Source organism: Phoenix dactylifera, chromosome 1, assembly GCF_051530095.1.
Source record: "Phoenix dactylifera cultivar Ajwa chromosome 1, Ajwa_hap1_PhDact_Kaust_v1.1, whole genome shotgun sequence".
NCBI classification, from domain to species: Eukaryota; Viridiplantae; Streptophyta; class Magnoliopsida; order Arecales; family Arecaceae; genus Phoenix; species Phoenix dactylifera.
In genome coordinates, this window is record NC_143190.1 from 64,630,941 (window position 1) to 64,637,706 (window position 6,766).

A 6,766-nucleotide genomic window follows, 5' to 3' on the forward strand; every position below is an offset into this window, starting at 1 on the left:
ACAGCACACATAATATAGCCCGATCTGGGTTCTAAGTAGGTTGCGCTATTATGGCCATGCGCAGATATCTTTAATATGCTTTTTAGGGAATCGTCCATTTTCCATAATCGCGGCCTCACGACTACACATATAGGTGAGTCCTAATAAGGAAGCTCCTGCCTCTTGGATCTCGGACTCATTAAGAGTTATACAAACGAACTCATCCTACCGCTTGCTTTTATGAGCACTAGCGCCATAGGAATGAGGAAAACATGAAATAGTGCTCTTCTTAGTTACACTCCGATTTGTTTCTACCCATTGAACTTTTTAAGGTTGGGTTCCCACCGTGGTGATCTATCTTTATGGGCTAAGCCCCATCCCCCTCGATGACTCTAGAACCAAGATAAACCTTTTGTAAGCTGATCAGCCAAATTGTTTTCTGATTTTACAAAATTTAAGGCAATAACATTATTTTTCAATTTATATCTTAATGATTTATGACGTACTTTTAAGTGCCTGTTCATTTTTACATTAGTATTTTCTTGGTTGCATTTATCTATTGCAGATTTACAATCACAATGTAAGGAGACAGGTGGTAAAGGTGACTCATCTATAGGAAGGTCTATAAGTAGATCTCTGAGCCACTCAGCCTCAGTGCTAGTGGTGTCTAAAGCTATCAGTTCAGACTCCATGGTACTCCTAGATATTAAGGTTTGTTTGGTGGATTTCCAAGACACAGCAACACCTCCTAGGAGAAAGACGTATCCTGTGGTGGATTTAACATATAGGGTATCGCTGATCCAGTTGGCATCACTATAGCCTTCTAGAACAGCAGGAAACCCACTAAAGTGCAAACTATAGGACTTGGTATGCTTAAGATACCTGAGGATCCTCTCTAATGCTGTCCAGTGATCTCTATTTGGATTAATAGTATATCTACTAAGTCTATTTACAGCATATGCTATGTCTGGCCTGGTGTAGTTTGTTAGGAATCCTAGTGAGCCTATGATTTGAGCATATAGGCTTTGAAGGACAGGAGTTCCTAAGTTCTTCTTAAGATGAGTAGAGGGATCAAATGGAGTAGAGATAGGCTGACAATCAGAATAATTAAATTTATTGAGTATCTTGTCAACATAATGACTTTGGGATAACTCAATACTATTTGCACTTCTAATTATTTTAGTATTTAAAATTAAGTCAGCTTGTCCCAAGTCTTTCATATCAAACTTATGACTTAAAAATTGTTTTACTTCATCAATTATCTGAAGATCTGTTCCAAAGATCAGTATATCATCTACATAGAGGCACAAGATCACAAATTTGTGTCCAACTCTCTTGTGGTATACACATTCGTCTGTACTATTGATTTCAAATCCAAATGTTAGTATGGTTTCATCAAATTTCAAGTGCCATTGCTTGGGTGCTTGTTTAAGACCATAAAGAGATCTGACTAGTCTGCAAACTTTATTTTCTTGGCCTGAGGTTTTAAATCCCTCTGGCTGGTCCATATAAATTTTTTCATTTAAGTCTCCATTTAGAAAAGCTGTCTTAACATCCATCTGATGAATCACTAATCTATGAATGGAGGCTAATGCTATAAGGACCCTAATAGTAGTAATCCTAGCTATAGGTGCATAAATATCAAAGAAATCTACCCCAGGTCTTTGAGTAAAATCCTTGGCAACTAATCTAGCCTTAAATTTATCTACAGAGCCATCAGGCCTAAGTTTCTTCTTAAAGATCCATTTGCACCCTATAGTTTTACAACAAGGAGGAAGATCAGTCAATTCCCAAGTATGATTTTGGATAATTGATTGCATCTCATTATCCACAGCTTCTCTCCAAAAAGAAAAATCCAAGGATTTCATTGCGTCCTCAAAGGTAGTTGGAGAGTCCTCTATAAAAAAAGTATAGAAGTCATCTCCAAATGTTTTCTCTACCTTAGATCTCTTACTCCTTCTAGGTTCTGCTTCTACTTCTACTTCACTTGTCCTTATTCTACTAGAGCTACTAGCTATACCACTATCTACTCTAGTTTTAAGTGGAAAGGTGTCTTCAAAATATGTTGCATCTCTGGCTTCTATGATGGTGTTATTACTAATATCACTTTCTTCTGAATTAATCACTAGAAATCTATTGGCATTACTATTGGCTGCATAACCTATGAATATAGCATCCACTGTTTTAGGTCCTATTTTCTTTTTTTAAAATCAGGTATTTTCATTTTTGCCAAGCACCCCCACACTTTCAAATAGCTAAGATTAGGTTTTCTATGTTTCCAAACTCCATATGGGGTCAGATCATTATTTTAGAGGGAATCCTATTAAGGATATAACAGGCTGAAACTAGAGCTTCCCTCCACAAATTCTCTGGCACTCCTGAGCTTATAAGCATGGAGTTCACCATATCCATTAGAGTCCTATTCTTTCTTTCTGCTACTCCATTTGATTGGGAAGAATATGGAGCAGTCACTTCATGAATGATTCCATGATCTTCACAAAATTGAGTTATCTCATTAGATGTATATTCACCTCCCCGATCTGATCTAAGGATTTTAATTTTCTTTTCCTGTTGGTTCCCAGCTTCGATCTTAAAAATTTTAAATTTGCTGAGGACCTCATCCTTGGTTTTAATTAGGTAGATGTAACAGAACTTGGATAAATCATCTATGAATGTCACAAAGTATTTGTTACCTCCCCTAGAAGTTCTACCAGAGTCACAAACATCACTATGGATCAACTCTAATAGATCTGAATCCCTATTAACGGATTTAAAAGGCTTCCTAGGGAGTTTGGCTTCTACACAAATTTGACATTTCTCATGGTTCTTAAGATCACTTTTTGGTATTATATTTAGGTTCATAAGTTGCTTAATTGAATTATAATTTACATGACCTAATCTACCATGCCAAATAGAAGGAGGTTCTATATTTATAATCAAAGGATTTTCATTTATTGAAGGAGCTATTACATTCAACTTGAACAATCCTTCACTAAGGAATCCTTTTCCAATAAATATTACACCATGAGAAATTATAACCTTATTGGACTCAAAAACAAGACGAAAGCCTTGCTGGACAAGCAAGGAACCACTAATGAGATTTCTTCTAACAACTGAAACATGTTGGACGCCGTGCAGGGACAGGACTTTTACAGAGGTAAGCTTTAAGTCCACACGTCCTACTCCTAGCACACGCGCCTCCGAGCTGTTTGCCATTATCACAGCTCCTCCACTTGAGATCTGGTAAGAAGAAAACCAAGAGCGATCCGAACAAAGATGAATACCAACTCCGGTATCAATCCACCAATCAAGTGCTTGTAAAGTCATGTTACCTTCAGGAGTGAAGGAAACAGACCTGAAAGCTGTCTCAGAGGAGCCAGCGCCGGAAGTCACGATGTTGACTTGAGCACTGAATGTGTGTGGACCCTTCTTCTTAGATTGAAGAGGTGCAGTCTTCTTATAGAAGCACTGGGAAGACAAATGGTTGGTCCGACCACACACATAACAGAAACGAGCACCACTTTCCTCTTTCTTCTTCTTCTGCTCCTGGGATTGAATAGGCTTTCCATTGTAGTGGTGGTTAGGGTTTCTAGGGTTGTAGGGTTTCTTTTTGAAATTCTTACGGAAGGGTCGATTCTGATTTTTTTTAGAAGGGGCCTCTACATTATATGCATTATTCTTGGGTCTAGTAGTGGTATTACTCCTGAGCCTATGCTGCTCTTCAATCCTAATGGAGTTCAAGACTTGGGTTAGGGTGAGAACTCCTTGGGTATGGCTCAGGGTTTTAGCAAAATCAGACCAGGAAGTAGGTAGTTTATCTATCAGACAGGCTACCTGGAATGATTCATCCAAATTTATTCCATTAGCCCTAAGCTGGTGGATCAGGGTTTCAAAATCATGGATCTGGTCATTCATAGGCTTTGAGTCCACCATCCTAAAATTATTAAAGTCGGAGGCCTTGAACCTCTTTACCCCAGCATCTTCAAGACCATATTTGCTATTTAAGGTGTCCCAGAGTTCTTTAGCACTCTTGGCTGTGTAATAGATATCATACAGCCTCTCAGAAAGAGCACCTAGGATTCTATGGATACAATGATAATCTATCTCATCAGGTGTCCTAGAGGGTGTGCTAGTGGAGGCAGAATGTTCAGTGTTGGAAGAGGTAGTTGGGTTGGACCCGTTATCAACTTCGGTAGTACTTTCACCTATGGCTGAGATTAACCCTAATGTGGTGAGCCAGAACCGCATTTGGTTCTGCCACCTCCTAAAGTTATGGCCATCAAATTTTTCAGGTTTGGCACTAAGGTGGCCACTAGTGTTTGAGGCCATAGGATCAGGGTTACAGAATAGAAACAGTAACCTGATTGAAGGCAAAAAATTTATGTCAAAAGATTGCACTAATATTTATATTGAACTTTGGATGTCTAATTGATATATCCAAAAAAAACTAATAGCCAGATCAGCTCCAGATCGGTGGTGGAGCACTAGGCTCACTTAAGTACCAGCCTTTCTTAGGCACGTATGCCTTTTTGACAAGCTTTTCTTAGACACTATTAGTTAGTGGATATAATCACCAGAAATCATACAAATTCAATATTTAAAATAACCTAAATGCAAATTTAAATGGATTAACTAATTTTTGAATTTTTTGTTTGAATTTTCCGAATTAGTAATAATTGATCACTAAATTTAATGCTAGCAAAACAATTATTGTAATTAAAATTTAATTTATCAATTCAATGAATTATATATTTTATAGTTGATTTATTTTCTTATTAGAATAACTGATTAGTAATTTTGTGGTAGCAAATCAATTATTGTAATTAAGATGTCAATTCAATGAATTATAAAATTTATTCCTTTATTAAAATAATTGATTGAGATCTAATAAGTCAATTCAATAGATTAATTATTATGTATCAACCAATTTTTGAATTTTTCGTTTGAATGGGATCTAGAAATTACTCCTTGAGGAGTCCAAATGAAGGTATAATAAACCTCTTGGAGGTTAACCAAATTATTACCTCTTTAGAATAATTTATTATTAATGATGTGCTAGCAAAAACAATTATTGCAATTAAAATCTAATATGCCATAATCGTAATAAAAAATTTAATTAATTATATATTACTAACAAAAAATAAAAACAAATACTTCTTTGGATTGTTAGCAATATATCATATAAATAAAAAATAAATCTATTAATTCAATTAATGGAAAATCTTAAAGGGAATAATATACATGCATATTATTCGGCATCCAAATAATTTTATTTCAATGCAAAATAAATCTAATCTAGCACAAAATAAATTTATGCATTTAATAAATTTATATCATAAAATTTCAAATCCTACAAATCTACTAATATTAAATTAAAAATAAAAGTAGAAGAAAGTAGCCTGATTGAAGACAGGTCGAAGCGTGTAGACGCTGTCCCAAAGAAGTATTTACCACCATATACGGATCTTCCGGCAATCCTTCTTGGAGATACGACGACCCTACAACTTCTTCTTCGGCACGTCTCGGAAGAAGTCAAAGCGAATCCGATCGGACTTGCAGATCCAGCAAAGAGCGGAATGAAAAGAACTAAATAAACTGAATGAAAATGTAAAAACAAAATTCGGAAGTGGCTAAGAGGAAGAAGAATTTTTCCAGAATTTTTTCACTATTTTTCTCAAATTTTTTGTATTAGAAAAGAGATGAAATCAAGGGATTTATATAGGAGTTTTTACGGGGGCAATATGGTAATTTTGCGGATGCGTCCATGCATTCCGCGGATGCATTCACGTCCTTCACACGGAACGTTTGCAACATGTGCATGCGGGCGCTGGCTCAATACCAAAAACGCCCAACGAACGTTTTATTTTTCAAATACGCACGCGGCCCGAGATTCGGCCGCGTACGCATTTAATTCTTCCTTTAGCGCCCGGCCGTTTCCAAATCCAAATGCGACAGCGGAATTAAATTCCGCGACGCTGGCACCCGTTGGTGCCAGTGAGGGAGTGCTCAGGCGCACGCAGGCGTAAATCCCAGTGGGCCTCGTGCATTAATTTTTCCATCAGTTTTTATGGTGATAGTGATAATGTTACATCCCAAACCCAGCACCCGGATTCGGAATGCGATACAATTAGTATCAAAGCTTAAGTTTAAGATCATTTAGGATCATGACAGAAATATATCAGCTCTTTGAAGTTATGATCACTTGGGATATGATAAAAGTTGCAAAAATAAATTAGTGCTTAGGTGTAAGATCATTAGGCATTTTGATAAAATATGTATATTGGGTTTGGTATACAATGAGTACAGAAGGACTGGATGATTTATCTCTGATCATGATATTGAGGTTGTGATAAATCTTTCATGCCTAGCATATTTTTTAGGGCTCTGTCCTAAAGAGTGTACGGTCGTGTCACGTGTCCGGCCCTAATGTTGGATTTGGGGCGTGACAGAATGGTATCAAAATATAAGGTTATGATCCCTAGGGATTATGACAGAATTGGTATCGGAGCTTACGTTTAAGATCGGATTGTGACAGAAATATATCAGATCTTTGAGGTTATGATCACTTTGGGACAATAAAAGTTGGAGAAATAAATTCAATGCTTAAGTGTAAGATCACTAGGCATTGTGATAAAATATGTATATTAGGTTTGGTATACGATGAGTGCAGAAGAATTGGATGATTTGTCTTTGAACATGATATTAAGATCGTAATAAATCTTTCAGGCTTAGTATATTCTCTAGAACTCTGCTCTATAAAGTGTACAGTTGTATCACGTGTTTGACC